We start from the raw sequence: 17,772 nt of genomic DNA, 5'->3' as shown, positions 1-17,772 counted from the left end.
GGCTCTGCTTTGATCTGATTAAAAAAGGTTTGAAATAGTATAAGAAAATACTTAAAATATGCTCAGTAAAGCTATAGGAATAGGTTGTTACCTAGACAACTTGACTCATCTGCAGTACTAAAACCAAACATTGAGTCTATCACAGCTGGAAGAGGTGAGACCAATATAAATTCTTAGGGCTTTCTTTTAAAATTGACACTTAAAATGTAGTTTCTAGATTTCAAACTTGGAAATATGCAAAAAAAAGAAGAATGGTCTGACCAGTGGGTAAAGAAGTAGTTTTTATAATTATTTATAGACCTGATAGTTTTTCTTTGGTAATTTTTTGATGCTCTAAATTATATTTCCCTAGAACAACACCCTTTGTTTTCCATTATTTCCAATTTCTCCTAAGACAACAAAAAACCCTAAACACTTTTTTAACAAGTTACATGCTATTTTGAAGTCCAATGTTTTATACTACTTTTTATGTAGACTGAAAAGTCAAAAATTTCTGTGAGAACAAAATACTCATCCAGGAGCAAAAGACTCATACAAACACAAAATGTGCATTATAAGGTATGAGGGGTCCCTCTGCTGGAATTTTATGTTATTCCAGTCCTGAGATAAAATGCACACAAAAGTTCACACTGCATAGTTCAAACTATTTCTGAAGCATGCAGCAAAGAAATTCATACTTCTGCTAGTCTAATTACATTAATTCTTAGATTGCTGTAATGTGTACTGATATGGAAGACAATAAACCATATCACAGCCATTTCTGAGGAAAATATATCAGCCACATTCATGTACATTTAAGCTATTGTAGAGGCATCCAGATTTCAACTTCAGGAAAAGTTATACCAGTTGTAATACTTCTAAGCCACCATTTTCAAGGAGTCTATGCTAGCTGAGCACTGAAGATATGCCAGTCAGATATTTAGTATTCAGTTTTTCAGAGTGTTATAAAAGCCCATAAAGAAAAACAGGCTGCAAAGTTTCCTTTCAAGCTACTCAAAATATTAATGCAGATGGAATTTCAACATTACGATGCTAAATCAAACAGTTCTGACAATAAAATGGAAGAAACTTAGGAAAGTATGAAATGGTCAAATAGCAATCATAACTGGAACACAGATGTGTAAGAACAAGCAATCTTCAGAAAAAAATATAAATAAGCAAAGTAAGATAACATGGGTAAAGACAATCTGTGTCAAAATTATTTTCTAAGCAGAATTGTAAAATAGATTCTCCTGGCATAGTGCTACACACAGGATTGAAAATAGAAACAGAGAGATATCCTGCCCATAATGGTATCAAATAGAGCAATTCTGCTAGAATTGTATCATGATGGGAGGCAAGAAGACATAATAGAAATAATAAGCAAAAGTAGTCAAGTAAATAAGATTATTTACAAATAATAAATTAGTTCATGGAATTAGTCAAACTATGGACTTCAGACACCTGAAGGCAGAGGTATCTTGTAGTTTCTGGTAATGATCAGGAATACACTAGCAACAGATCTAGAAAGACTGAGAGGTGTCCAACTGCTATAGCATATGCTGTCCAATGTCTAAGAGTAACAGGTACAGCACAGAATCGACTGAATCCCTGTAGCAAGGGTCCATTGCTAGCAGTGACAAGTACCTGAAAGTATACATTGAATAAAAAAATTAAAAAGTACACATTTGAAGCAAAGAATCAAGAGGAATTCTTTAAACTGTTCTGTGTATATCTGAGTTCTTCCAGATAGTGATAGTTCCTGAAGTGCATCTCCACAAAAACCTACTGATCTAGAGCATGATGAAATATCTTACAAGGTCTCATTTCCTGTGGATGTTGAATGTTTTATTCATTTCAGCTTGCACAATTTATGCAAGAGAAACAAAGTGGAAAGAAAGACAAACAGAAAACCTGCTGGATGCAAGTGAAAAGCCCTCACTTAAGATCTGGACTTAACATCGTACTTCAGTACCACTTTGATGTCTTTTTTTGGAGTTGTTAACTTCACATCAACCTGTTACCAACAGATGTTTGTTTCTAGGAGTCACAGTGCATGTGACAGGAATAGGTCTACTCTGCCACTGGTGACAAAGTCCTTGAGAAAATGCCATTTAAGCACAGCCTGGTTTAAAAAAGCATTTTTCATGGTTCCTATTCAGCAAGAAAATGTCCTCTATTCCCTTTTCCTTTTCAGTCTAGGACAGCTAGAGAAAAGATTTGTATTTAAGTTGGATTCTTTATAGTAAAAAATAGCTTGGAGAAGTCTTTAGGTCAGTACATATTGTGTCTAGGGTGTTCAATACAGGACTAGTTTAGAGAATAAGAAGCCTTATTTCCTGAAGTATTTCACAAAATGTCAAAAGGAACCTACTGCAGAAACAGTCTTGGCTGTTTGCTGGGCAGTTCTTGTTTGGACTGTTACCAGTGTACCTACTGAGGTTTACTGCAAGTTACTTCTTTTCCCACATATGTATAAAATGAGTTTTGCAATATTCAGAAAGACCTATTACAGTCCAGCTTTTTAGACAAAATATATTCTTTACTAGACCTATTCAGAAATATCTAGGGTTAAAAATGTCAAGAGCGGGAGACATGCTCTACCACAATAAACAATCACTCACATGGGGTCTGATAATGTCACTGCACCAATAGGGCAAATGAATGCAGTTTTAAGGCATGCTGGATCCTCCGCTGACCCTTAATACTGTTTTGGCTTCTGTGAATGCATTTTCTTCAAATGGGAACAACAGGACAGAAACAGGAAGGGAAATGGTGTTGCCTCATCCCAGCAGATTCATTTCTTGTTCCAACATGGTTAGGGCATGCACTAAGAGGTAATAGCAAATAATTGCTCTGAGGTGTCTGAACACAGCCTAACAGAAAAAAAGAGCACAAGTTCCATGGAAAATTTATCCACCTGAAATATAGAATAAGCTTTGTAAATACTACAGCTTTTGCTTGTAAATTCAGTCTTGTACTCTTAGATAATCTGAGGACCTTTACTAAACCACATGGTACATTGTCATCTTTTTAATTAATTAAATATAAGAATATCCCAGCATGGTGAGATTTAAGCCCTAATTCACTAGATCCAAATATAAAAGAAAATTATTTCCTGACTGAAACTACAGTGCACTCGCCATGAAAGTATATTCCACCTTTAACATATTCAGAGACGGGAAAACAGCTGTTATGCAAAAGAGTATAACACTCAGAGTAAATATTGGGAGCGGCAAGATGAGACAAGTATGAAGATGAATCATCAGGAATGTTTTGTTGAGCCTTTGTAGTTGTATTCCCATTTATCTAGAGCACTCAAATGGCAAAAAGCACAATGACCATGTGATAGTTTCAGACTCTGGCTAGTTGCATTCAGAGTTAAATATTTGACCTCGTATTCTGTGGCTGTCTCTGATTACACTGTTGGGCTTGCAGATTGCCAAGCCTTTGACTAAAAACTGTTTCTCCACAGTTTTGTAACTCATTCAACCAATTTTAATATCTTAGCAAGACTTTTAACATGGTGTTCCAAGGTAGCCTTTAGGCAAATTGGTGAAATACAGTTTTGATACAGGAGCTATAAGATGAGTGGAAAATTGGCTGGGCAGACTCAAATGGTTGCAATCAACAGCATAAAGGGCAACCGACAGTGAGTTCCTAGCAGTGTTTCTTGGGAGTCTGTGCTGGGGCCAGTACTTTCAGCGTCTTTTTTAATGACCTGAAAAATGGAAGTGAATATACTCCTAGCAGGTTTGTAGAGAATATCAAACTGGAGAGAAGAGGTCAGTACTCTGGAGGGTGGAGGAATTTCATTCAGAGGATTTTCAACAGACTAGAGATATGGACTGATCTCAAGTTCAACAAAGGCAAATGGAAAGTCCCATACTTTGGATGGAATAACCACACTCAGCTGCACACGCTGAGTGCTACCAGCTAGAAAGCAGCTTTGAAAATGGACCTGCGGTCATGGTAGGCATGAAAATGAGTCAACATTGCATCCTTCCAGTGAAAAAGCCATACTGGCCTCTATTAGTAAGAGTTGGCAAGCAGGTCCAGAGAAATGATTATTCTCTTCTATTAAGCATGTGTGAGAACTCACCTGGAGTACTGTATCCAGTTTTGAGCTTCCAGCACAAAAAAAGATATTGCCATACTGGAGCAAGTTCAGCAAAATGGTCACCAAGATGATTAGGGGGCTGAAGCACAAGATATATGAGCAGAAGCTGAGAGAACTGTGTTTGTAAGCCTGAAAGAAATCTAAAGATCTACAACTGCTTAAAGAGAGGGTATAGAGAAGATAGAGTCAGACTCCTCTTAGAGGTGCAGAGTGATAGGACAGTTGGCAATGGATACATATTGCAATAAAGGAAACTCAGAGTAGTAAGAAAAAACATTCACAATGAGGGTAATCAAAAATTGAAAAAGGGTGTCCAGAGAGGCTGTATCTCTTCATAGTGGAGATATTCAAAACTCAGCTGGACCTGGGAAACCCTGTGAAACCTGCCCTAAGGCTGGCCCTACTTTGAGCAGGGAGTTGGACCAGGTGACCTCCAGAGGTCTTTTCCTATCTATTTTATTCTGTTAAGAAGAGAGATTCCTCTATAGGCCAATTTATTCCATCTGTTGTAGGATGAGATGACTTACCCTAAGGCCTTCTCTCTTCATTGCCTAGAGAAGCAGCATAGAAAACTGCTTATGTAACTGCTAACTTGTAGGTGGTAAATATTACACAAAATAAATTGATATTTTAGTATTCCTCATCCAGGAAACTGGTCATAAAAAAACCCTACACAATTAGTTTGTTAGTTATTTAATGCCCAGAAGAATCTATGAACTTAAAAGAGAAATCCTGGGAAAAAAAAAAAAAAACCCAACCCAAAAAAACCCAACCAAACAACCTAATCCTTAGATGAGAAGTATGAAGATTAAGAAAATGAAGTAGCAATAATTCTATAAAAATATACTTATATACAAAATTTATTTTAGATATATAAATCCATAGGCTAATGAAAATCACAAGTTACACTCCTCAGTCTATATATCATAAATTTTAAATGTGTTACAGAACCACTCAACAATGGTCTCACTAAGTGTCTTTAGACACTTAAGCTTCTGAATAGATCCATTAGGAGATGTCTTTGGCTAAAAATCTCAAACACTTGACAGGTGAGATTGATCAAACAAGATTGTATTGATCAATTTGAGAATAATGGATTTATTTCAACTGTTAAGGTGATCTTTTTTTGAAGCAACTAAATAAGATGTTTTAAGCAGACTGATATCATTTATATATTAGTGAGGCTGGATCCTAGCCCAAAACTACAATTTTAGCTGGTAAGATGTCTAAGCCTGAGCTACTCATTGTAGATTCCTTTTATATCAATAAATAAATAAACATTTCAAGATATCAATCCTGAGAGAGCATCTAAGTGCCAATAAATCACATTCTGGTGTTCCCTATTTACCTTCATTGATTGTTAAAGAAACCTCAGATGACTAACTGAGGGCATATTAGTGTTCTGGGCCAGGAATGTGTTTCTAAAACAAATCTCCTGATCGTAAGTGGGGACAATGCTTTCATCTGCGTCACAGAGTCATCTTGCAGCATGGGAACTGAATTCCTCTAAGAAGAAAGTAAACCAGAAAATGCATTCCAGGATCACAGCTGAATACGTCTTTGCTCATTATTTGACAGAATGACACTAAAGTTAATCAGGAATAACCCCTCCAAAACTTGCCTAGTGTAGATCTCCACTCCTCAGAATCAATTGTTTTGGTTCTACAGATTCATTCCTATTGCTTGCATAATTTTCTAATGAAGATATAGACCATGACTGTGTTTTAGACCAATATGTTTAACAGAGACTAGTATCATTTTAGGAATCCAGTCACTAACAATTCATTCATGTTTAAGACTACTCCTTTATTTCACTATGAGGGTACAGCTTACCTTCTAGTTTTCAGAATCAGATGTCAGTGAAGCTCTTCATCAGTTTTGTGATTTAGAATTTGTCTTCATTTATTGACTTAAAAAACATTGACATAAACAGTTTTATCTGTAAATATTATGGGATGTACAGATGCCTTCTACTGACATTTGGAAGGTCCCCAAGAATATCATTAATATGATATTTACACATGAGCTTTAAGAAACAGTTGCTTCCCAGAAGACCCTTGGGGAAGGAGTACTTTTTCATTTTTCCTCTCAAGAGTTCTTAGTTGTCCTGTCTGCCGCTTTACAGGGAATTTGAAAACAAAGTAATTTTCCCATGACAGGCAACACAAAAGACTGTGATCTTCTCTAGCTCCCCACGTTCTCCAGTGAAATCCTGTCTTGTAGGCATAATAATTCTAATGAACTATTAAACAGGTGATTAAGCTTCACTTCAGGGAAAACTAGTCAATCAGGTCTACCAGACTTGAAACAGAGTTTCAAAAGTCACAAACTCCTGGCATCCAATCCAGATTAAATGATTGAATCAAAATAATTTTACCTACTGGAAATCTCACTGGTGGATCACAGGGAACAGATGGGGACAGAACTCACTGGTGATGGATTTAATAATTAATTTCCTTATGGCTTTGCTGTATGTTTGTATTTAAATTATTGCTTATATTTTTGTTATAGTTTGCTTGATTTTGTCAAGGTTTATTCAAGTCCTGGTGTTCTTTTTACCTTCACTGTATCATAAATTTGTATAATAAAACAAAACAACTCCACTTAATAAAGATGTACTAAGCTTTGTCAGGTGACATTATCATTTTAACCTGGCATGACATAATTTTAAAATGTATTTTTTGTTATTTTTAGTATCCAGGGGAAAGTATACACAGCAATGGTGCTAGACATTGTAAGAGTTTTTCTGTCAGACTACATAGGCCATTGAGAAGACTATGCAAAGTCCTGTGTCTTAGTACAGTAAAACCTGAGTGACTTACATTTTCAACTCAGTTATATACTAGGAATATGAAGAATAGCCATTAATTGCAATTTACAAGATCCCCCAGGTACAACAAGTGACAAACACATCAGTCCTACATGAAAGATAGTGTTTTGGAATGAAGTCTTGAAACCAAGTTTGTGATGATCAGTAGAAACTATGAGTACCTTGTAATGCCATACCTTGCCACTATTCAAAAGATATTCTCTGGGGCCTTGAATCCCTCACAGACCAAATTAGGCAGCTGGCCTAAGGGTTACAAGGCTTTCTTTCAGGCTACAAAGCCCAATCCAACCTATTGAATTTAGCATATAGCAAGAAAATGGCCAGAAGTATGCTAGAAGAAAAGGAAAGTAAATGTGTCAGACTTTATCTCAATGTAGAGTCATGAAGCGTGGGGTGGCTGTGAAATTTCCCAAGTCTCCCTGTTAAGTGACAGTCAGAGAAGTTCTACTTATTGACAGGAAACTTACTAATGGAATTCGGTGGATTAAAAAAAAAAAAATCAACCCAATCTGGAATTGGCAGGAATGCAGTGTAAAAACAGTAAGTCCATTTCATGAAATGGAACTATAAAACAAAACAAAAACTGAGTTGGGCATTAAAAAGCTTTTGCAATAATTGTAAACTGAGGTGTCTAATTTGTAGGAAGGGTGGAGAGTATTTTCCAGCCACTGGTTAGAGTAAAGTGAAACCATTCAGTGTTACTCTGAACAAGAAAAATGAAAGCTAGGAATTAAACGTTATGATTTTGCACAGTGAAAAATAAAGTCCATTAGGCAACTGGAACAACCTAAAGCATAAGAAATTAGAAAGTTTGCTATATAAAATGTTTTAGCTATGTATATATAGGAAGATTGCATACAACTATCCATGTCACACTGATGACACTGCTTTTAAAACCCACGGTAAAGCTGACTAAACATTTATGACACAGACATAAGTTTTTCTACTCAGAATTAAGGGCTTTTTTTTAAAAAAAATGGTTGCTTTTTCAACCTTATTTATTGTTTTGCTTTCCAGCTTCAGGCTGTATTTATCAACAAGTTGTGACTTAACAATTTTTAAGATCTCATTTTCCTCTGTAGTTCAAAAAAACCAATCACTATAAAAGTTTGGTTTAAAAAATTATAATAAATGCCATTCTCAAATCTTCTTACAAATTACTTATTTGTTCTGTATAGTAAATCAACAGTGCAACTATTTTTATGTATGTGCAAATATTTATATACATACATATCTGCTTATCTTGCAATTGTATATTCACCATTTAAAATATCTTCCTGAATTCTGGTATCAGCAAGAATGAAAATAAACATATATCATTTTATCTTTGATTAAGAGATGGGTAAATCTGTCATTTTATGCTGCTTTGAAAGATTCTGGGATTTGAGGAAAATTGTATTTGTAGTTAAGTATGAAAATCATAAAGCTTTTAAAATACCTAATAATTAAATGCTATTTCAAATACATCTTCTAAAAAACATTAACAACTTTGTGCCAAAAATTTAAACTCACTGGAAGTACATTTGTTATATACTTTCTATTCAGAAATAAATGTTTCATACTTTTAAGTTCCTAGGTTGTGTGAAAAGTCCAGTATAGATTTCTAAGGCCAGACTTTGTAAAATGCCTTTGTAATGATGGTGCATTTTCCCACAAGTACCCTGCTTAAAAAAAAAAAAATGAAAATACAATCAAACTTGTGATTGTTACTGCAAGTCAAGACAGAGCTCCTAATTACTGACAATCTAGAAGATTAACTATACATATCTTCTAAATGTCCATTTCTGGGAACTGAAAATAAACTGCCTTTATTCTCTCCACATTTTCTACCTCCTCTTCCCATTCATTTTGCGCTGAAGTTAAGCTTTTCTAAAGTACAATAATTTCAAGGAAACAGAAATTGCAGAGTGCTTAATATATATAGCAATTTAAAAATAATCTTCTACAATTTTGCCATCTGCAAATGACTAAAAATATTAATGTTTATGAAAATATCATTAATTTAATTCAGTCTTGTCATACAATCAATGGGTGGAGGTAGTCCAAAATCCTGTATTAACAGTTCCCAAACTACCTTGGTTCACTTATCACATTGTGAAAAATCTGTTTTATTATACTAATGTACTTGCCCTGTGTGCATTGCTCCTTAATTTAAGCATACCTGCACGAGCATTTATCTCATGTTTAAGCATGGCATGGATCCAGTGTCTGAAACCCTCAAGGGAGCCAGTCTAATACTTTGGGAAGACAAAATGGATCAGCTCTACTTTACAAAGATAAAATCAGTTGGTTTTCTACAGAAGTCAATGACGTTTGCTTTTAAAGCATATCTGGGGAAGAACAGTAGTGCCTCTTCCCCTTTTTATGATAATAAATGAAACACTTATTCTTGAATTGGAAGGCTATGCATCTCTCACATTACTTGTAACTGCCTTAATAAGCAGTTGGGGCAGGCAAAAGACTTACCTAAACTTAACAGTTAACACAAGTTAGATGGTTATTATGTTCACCCCTAGCTGGTACAGACTTCCTTAATCACTGGGTTATAGTTTATTCTAAACTGAGGGACATCACACACGTTTCTGGCTGTTCCTTTGTACACATATATTTCTTTGGAATAGAGATATCACTTTAAAATTATGGCTAACATTCCTAGTTGGATGAGGGTGAAGTTCTGTTATAGCATCTCCAACAGTTTACTCCAGTTCAAGTCCTCTGAGCGTCCCTACTGTCTAACCATCACAGGTCTTGGATGTGCCTCACCAGTGCTGACTAGACAGGAAGGTTCACCTCCCTTGACCTGCTGGCAGTAATGCTCCTAATGCAGCCCAGGACTTGCTGCAAGAGCACTGTGCTGGCTCATGTTCAGCTTGGTGTCCACCAGGACCCCCAGGTCCTTTTCTGCAGAGCTGCTTTTCAGCTGGGTGGCCATCAGCATATCCTGGTGCATGGGGTTGTTCATCCCCAGGTGCAGGACTTTGTATTTCCCTTTGCTGAACTTCACAAGGTTCCTGTTGGCCCATTTCTGCAGCTTGTTGAGGTGCCTTCAGATGGCAGCACGTCCCTCTGGCATATCAGTGCTCCTCCCAGGTTGGTGTCATCTGCAAACTTGCTGAGAGTACACTCTTGTCCCATCATCCAGATGATTAATGAACATGTTGAGCCAGTATTGACCCCTGGAGTACTCTGCTAGTTACTGGCCTCCAACAAGACTGTGCGCCACTGATCACTGTCTCTGGGCCCGGCCATTCAGCCAGCTTTCAATCCACCTCACTGGCTGCTCGTCCAGCCCATACATCAACAACTTCTCTATGAGGATATTATGGGAGTCAATGATGAAAGCCTTACTAAAGTAGACAAGATTGCTGCTCCCCCGCCCCCATCTACCAAGACTTCACAATCCTTCACATGGATTTTAAAAACTGCCTCTTCAACTTATATTAAACTATTTATTTATTTATTCAATGGAAAGCAACAGAACTTGCTGTGTGTCTGTGAATCTAGCTGCCCATGCAAGCAACTGCTGTCCTCCAGCTGCAGGAGTAAAAGCACAGCTCAGTAAGTAGCAGGTACTACCCATCTCAAGGAAGAATGCACAGATTTCCTTTTTAGCTTAGTCTCTCAGTGTACCTAGTGTTTCAGATCTGTTTTAAAGCAGCTGATTTTTCCAGGTATCATTTCTGGAACCTTTGTGCAGAGCTCAAGAGCCCAGACTTCACATTAGAAATCATGTAAAGACAAAGAATATGATGAGGCTTAAGAAGTTTGTGAAGATTTGAAAACTGGTAGAGCTTTCCTATTAATAGCTTTCCTCCTTGTTTTACTTCTGTTTCCATATTTTATTGGCCTTTCTGCTCTTTTATGAATTCTTTCCCAAAGCAGGAATTTCATCTGCCAGTCACAAAACATTAGGTCTTCTGATCAGAATTCATTAGGTTTTCTGATGAGAATTTAGTGGTTTTCCACCATTTTTATACTCCTGTATGGCAGTATAGGTTTTTCATGTATCTTCTCATAAACATTAGTCATTTACATTTTCAACACTGAAGTACATAGCTAAATCCATGTTTTAACTGCATTTACCTTTAAATAAGTGAGAAATCCTACAGAATTTGATGGGAATTAAACAGTTAATTGATCAGGATCTTAATTTTAAATTTTGAATGATGGACTGTCACACTCTACTGAACAGCTGAACTGTACAGCTAATTAACAGATTTTCCAAAAATTAAGTGCTAGCAGGGCTTATATTCATGCACATTTTCATAGAAACAGGGTGAGTTCAAAGTAAGTTTTACGAAAAAGTGCAAGATTAGACATGGCCATGATTTTTTAAATAATTGATTATTTTTAAAATTTTAATTATTAAAAGCATGATTTTCAGACACTGGGTGATCAGCACTTCCAGGAAGCCAGGCCTTTTGGTAGTGCGTCAGTCTGGATGCCAAAAAAATGACAACTAAAACGCTTCATATTACAATATTGGTAAAGAGATTACATAAACCACGAACTTCTTCCAAACATGAACTCAGGAATATCTGGCACATAGAGCTCAGTCATTGCATGGAAAATTGTACACAGAAAGAAATGAGTGAGAATTCTAAAACAGATGCATAAACTTCAGGAATAGAAAGCAGTGAGTATTAAACTATGGAAGGAAATGATACCAAAAGTGGTAAGGATTAACCATTCTCAAACAAGGTTCAGGTCCAACAAGAATGTCTAACTAATCCAATACTCTATACAATTATTTTAATTAGGGAATGATGTGGTTGAAAGAAAAAGAGGCAGCTTTTATTTTACTACCATTTTCTGGCTTTTGGATCACAATTTAATCTGGCTGAGTTAAAACATTCTGAAGGATGTTTACTCTAGCCCACACCTTATTAAAAAAATATGAAGAAACTTCTAAAATCACAAAACCCAGCCTCCAGCTCTGGCACACATTGGATTACATTATACTTTTCATCAATTTATAAAGTTTGTATGTTAATACAAAATATATTTTATCACTACTCCAATTAGAAAATTGTTCCACAATCCAAGAGCTCCAGAGGTTGGGAACTTTCAGAATGACAATTAAATACTGGTATGTTTAAAATGGTCCCTCTATAGTGGAGTATCTCTCAAAACAGCTGTGCTAAGTACCCTGGAAGACATGGCCTTAATGAAATCAGGAAGCCATCGGTGATATTTCGCTGTGATATTTCTCTAAATACAAGGACGTTCCTTCAGCTTCCTACAAATATGAAGGCACCTGACCTGAGATCTAGGGAGTAATGTCTTCAGGTCATGTCCATAACTTTCCATATCCTACCCCTGCCACCTAGTGATGCCAAATACTCAGAACTTCAGTATTCAAACATTACCTTGCTTTCAAAAAAAATGAAACATTGGTATGCAATTAAAATTTAATCACATTTGCCTTTTCTTCTATACTAACATGTAGCATGTTGAATCAAGACAATACTGATGGCTAAATAAAATAGAATTAAAACCCCATAATGTTAATGGCAGGTTATTAAATCACCATTGGTCTTCTCCATTCACCCTCTGTATTCTTGTAGATCTAATGTCCTAATAGTCACCAAAAATATTACAGCCTGTTTACAAAATTTCATTTAAGTTAAACAGTGAGACGACTTAATAGCTTTTTTAAACAACCTGAATTTATTACCCATGAAGCATCAGGTACCTATAGCTGTCACAGAATACCAGTATTCTCTCCCATTCCTGGTAAATATTTTAGTTTTAGGATTTATCATTCCAAGCTATGATGAATCTGTGGGACAACCACCTTGTGGAAACATAAAAAGAAAAATGTATATTGTGTAAACATGTCCATGGTTTACATCATGCTGCAGCTGCCTCCATTAGGAATGGTACAAATGGTTAAATTGCAGTCGGAAAGAGTCTATCCATGTTCACATTGCTGAGTCTCCAGAGAGCTTGCTGTTCCTGGCTATGCTACTAATATAAGCTCTCACCTAGGTTTTTCTGCTTTACTCTGTAACAATATTAAGGTCACTTTCTGTTGACATCAAGCCTTCTGTTAAACTCTTCCAAGTCAAAACAATCCTAAATTTCCCTATGGACACTCTTCTAGAGATAAGAATTAAAGTACTACAGAAAAAAGTGATTGCACAAAGGTCACCGAAATAAAAAGTCTGGATGTCCAGATCTTCCAAGTTCCATTTTGGTGCCTTAAAGATGATTTATACCAGGCCTAACAAAGGTTAACATTTCCTCACTATCCACCTTCTTGAACTAGTGCAAGTAAATTTTTTTGAGAGCTATGATGGTATTATTTCATTTACAGGACTCAGTTTGAAATTCTAAGCAGTAAGGTTAGATGTTTAATTTCCAGACTTCTGGGTTTACTTCTCCTGATCAGCAGGAAATGACTTTCAGATGTGGCTTTCACTTTCTGCAGATACACTTTATACAGTAAGGTATGCCTTTTCAAAAAAACTAGTTCACACCCATACTGAAAAAAAAAAGGGGCGGGGTGGAGCGGAAAGACCTCTCCCACACTCATCCATCCCAAACAGAATGGGATCTTCTAGCACAATAAATTTTTATAGTTACATAGCGATACTGACAGTATTCAATTACCTCACTTTGAGAAAACGAGCTGCTATTTCCTCTGGCAAACCAGCAGAAAGGGGCCAAAACACAACAATGACTATGGTTCTTATGTTCAATAAATATTCTATGAACTATTTTTCTTTAGTTAATTCTTTTACAGGTTGTTTGTTTGTTTGCAAATGTTTTAATTAGAAACATAGCAGAGCAAAAGTTTAACCACATCACTGCTGAGCATCTTGTAAAAGGAAAACCACAATAGAGGGAGAAAACATTAAAGGAAAAAAGCTAAAGCATTTCAGATGCCTAGCCCCGGTCACTCATGGAGTTCCAGTGCACAAAAGGAAATGACAATGTTATCCTCAAGTGTGAAGCCTAATGTTGAAAGCTAAGCAGGGTGGAAAAAATGAAGTGGCAAATTTTCAAACACAGACATCTGGCAGTCATCTTTCAGACCAAGAAAAGTCTATCACTCTAACAACAAACAAGTAGTATCTATGTTTTTCTCACTAAGATATTCTAATTTTAAAGAGAAATAATTTTTTTTTTAAATCTGATATTGAAAGATTTGTAAGTTCAAATAAGGTTATTTACACAGCTAGAAAGAATGTATCATTTCCTCTCTTGCTTTTCTTGCTTTTTTTTTTTTTTTTCTTCAGAAGAACATATTTGAATTCCTATGTCAGACAAATTATTACAAACATTCACAGAGATGAATTGCAGGCTCACAACATGGTTATTTCATCAGTCTTCTGAGAAAGCACCTCCATTAGCAAACATAACATAGAGAAATATCTTTTGAAAGCTGACTTGTTTTAGCTGCAGCCCCACTGCACTGCTTCCTTGAATATTCTCTCCAAAGTGGTCCAACTGAATTTTATTGTAGGTACAATAAAATTATAGCAAGAATAGTTATGATTTGGTCATAAGATACTACACAGCAATTGTGCGTCTTCTATTTGGTAGCCTTGATCTCTCAAGAAGCCACAATTGGAAAAAGAAGAAATGAAAAGACAAAGATAAGGAGTGTATGCAATTTTCATGCAATTCTCCTCCTCTCCCAAAATGCTTCTCTAAATTTTTTGTATGGAAAGTCCATTGAAGGTGTACTATATAACTTATATTTTCCATTTCTTACTGTTGTTGAATCAAAAGCAAACCTGAGACTAAACATCACATGAAAAATTTAGGGTACCACTGTTTAGAGATATTTACATTAACATACATAACACACATGTTACAACCTGAAACTTAAGCAGCATGGTTAAACATGGAATAATATATATTTATCATCATGCAGTCTATTTAAAACATTTTACAAAGTTACTCAGTTCAAAGAGAAAACAATATATTCAATCCTACAAACAGGATCCTGAATTTTAGAATTTCAGAACTGTTCCTTTATATGGTTGTTCATTGAAACTGAGTATCCATCTAGTAAGCAATTTTCTGCTCTGAATGTTAAGAAACACACAGAGGTTTGCACACAACTTCAGTGGTCTGAAATTTCATTCTTGAAATCTAAATTAGTAATCAGTAAATTATCACCTTTCTTATTTTTTGTTAAGCATTGAAAAGTCTACACATCTCAATATCAATGAATCCCTCAGATTTAGGTCCACATCTGTAGCATCAAGTTAGGTATCCAAGTAGCTCACACTGAAAGGTGTGATCACACTGAAATGGGCCATCAAGTCCAAAAACGTTCCAGCTTCCAGCACTACACTGTTCCTGATGTCCTCTTTGCCCTATTACCACTGCTCTCAATTCAGTCTTGACATGGCATTATGCTAAGACAGCAGTACCCTGAATTTTACCCTTCCTTAGTGGCTGCATGTATCTTAAGGTAATTATTTACATCCTGTATCCAGACTCTACTGCGTAAAAGATGTTCATGAAACATCTCCAAGACAAGATAAAATGAGGTCTGACTTACCAGACCCATCTAGCTACTTATTCTCAGAAAAGTGGCAAAAATTACCCATAATTCCAGATGTTAGGTTTCTTACTACAATTCCTGAAGAGTTATGAATGGCACATAGAGAATAGATATCCACTAGCATTAGTAAAATTATTAAAGATGAGGAGGTATTCCCTAAAGGGACAAATTGACAAAATGTTACAGATGAAAGAGACAAGTACAATCTTAATGAGCTTTCCAGAAGTTGGATGTTAGCTGTCTAAGGACTTTTAAAACTACAAACCAAGCCATCTGAAAAAAACCTTTAAAAACCTGGTGCAAAATCCTTTCTGTCTGCAAGTAATGCAGTGCTTAACATTTGGACAAACTATCACAGAGAAACTTTAGGCAGTAAGATGAAGGGGCTCAGACAGGTATGAAGTAACAGGACCAGTACATTTGGATGTTAGAGTTGCTTTTGGTTTTAATGGGATTGAAAAGCCCCAGAGAGAAAATTTAACGAAAATATAATATTATTAATATTAAGACATTTTCTGATTTCATAGGGATTAGCTCTCTTGGAAGTTAACTCTCTTCCGTACCGCCAATCTACAGTCAATGAAAAACTTACACTGATTACTTCATAGTACTACACTGATTACTTCATAGTACTTGGTGTAACTTGGGGAAGTAACATATGTGTATGTGTATGACCTGTATGTATATGTGTGCACATATGAGTTTGTATTTTACATTTGAAAGTAAATATAATAGTTACAGAACTATAAAGTTAGATGTTCACATAGAATGAGTACAGTTATACTTTTTAACTGTTATGTTCAATACTACTTATACAAGTATAAATCACAAGGAGTAAGTTATATGAAATTCTACATAATGTAAATACAGAAGGCAATATTTGTTCATATTGAAGAACAGTGGGTTCTATATTTTATCACCTGTATGTGAATATTTACAAGCTGTTAACTATAATATTGTTGTAAAATCAAGTAAGATTAACATTTTGTTCTACAGACTTCAGACATCTAGTTTTTATCTGTTTAAATAAAAACTTTAAAATGTGGCCTCTATGCCACCCACATATAGCCTCTCTATTGCCTGGAAATCAACATACCTGAAGAGATGGAATACTGAAAGAAGGAAGTTTCACTTTGCATCATCTGCTGAGAGGAGGTGGTCAGAGATTTGTAAAAGTGCGTGAAGAGCATTTAAAAGGGACTGAGATAGCTGACAGAATGGTACCCCAGGAGCCCTACAGAATTGCATAATCAGGAGCTGAATATCATCCACAAGGTAGGCTTCTTTGATTTTATTGCTGATTTTTCTAGATGAGATTAATTTACTTATTTCATTTTTCTTTTTTAATTTACTACTGTAATGCCAGTATGAAAACAAAATCTTACTAAAATATAACTTTACATTTAGAAGCAATCGCTTTAAATCATGTTATGAGTTACAGGTGACAAGGTTACAAGTATTACTACTCAGCAAACTGCTGGGGAAAAAAATGTATCTTTTAAGTCGTTATTTAGTAGACAATAGTTTACATGTAGTCAAATTTACTATAGCAAATAATGCCAGTTTTCTAGATAATGTATTTGTTTATCCATGTAGAAACACTGGGAAAATAATTATTTCAGGAAATTAGAATAGGATTTTTAAAAACCTATACAACCATTTACATATTATATAAATAGTATAAAAAAGGTTTTCTTATATATTTTTTTTCTTTATACATTGGATAAACATAATTAACTTTCAAACATTCCACCATAAAATCTGAACTCATTAGGCCTATCATAGCACATCAGTAAATACAGAGTAGAAGTGAACAAGCAGCAGCAAATGATCAACAGCACTTGTGTGACTTTACAAAACTGTAAATCCATCCTGATTCTATTAAGCCTTCTGTCTTCTTATTATCATTGTTCCAGAACTAGACAATGTATTGCCCAGGGAGCTTCTTCTTCCTCTCAACTGTTTGCCTCATTGCTACATCCCTTGGCAATCACCAAAGCAGCAGTCATCAGTGCTTTGAAAGTGTGCAGTGGAGTGAGCTTTTAAAGGAGATTGAGAAACTGGTAAGTCAATGTGTAAAATATTGTCACAATCTATAGATGTCATTTTCAATCTTTTTTTCAGTTTAGGTGTAATGAATTCTCAAATGTGTAGGAATTGCCCGATTGCAATTTTTTTACATTATTAACCTGTTGAATATATGACATTTGTCTGTCTTCCCAAAAGGAGCTCCACATCCTCCACACAGAAGTCACGTATTTTACAGTCATATGGGATTCCTGCTAATTGGCATCAACTGAAACCATAACACCATAATTT

This window comes from Strix uralensis, chromosome 1 (assembly GCF_047716275.1).
Source record: "Strix uralensis isolate ZFMK-TIS-50842 chromosome 1, bStrUra1, whole genome shotgun sequence".
In the NCBI taxonomy this organism is placed as follows: Eukaryota; Metazoa; Chordata; class Aves; order Strigiformes; family Strigidae; genus Strix; species Strix uralensis.
This window is presented reverse-complemented; position numbering follows the sequence as displayed.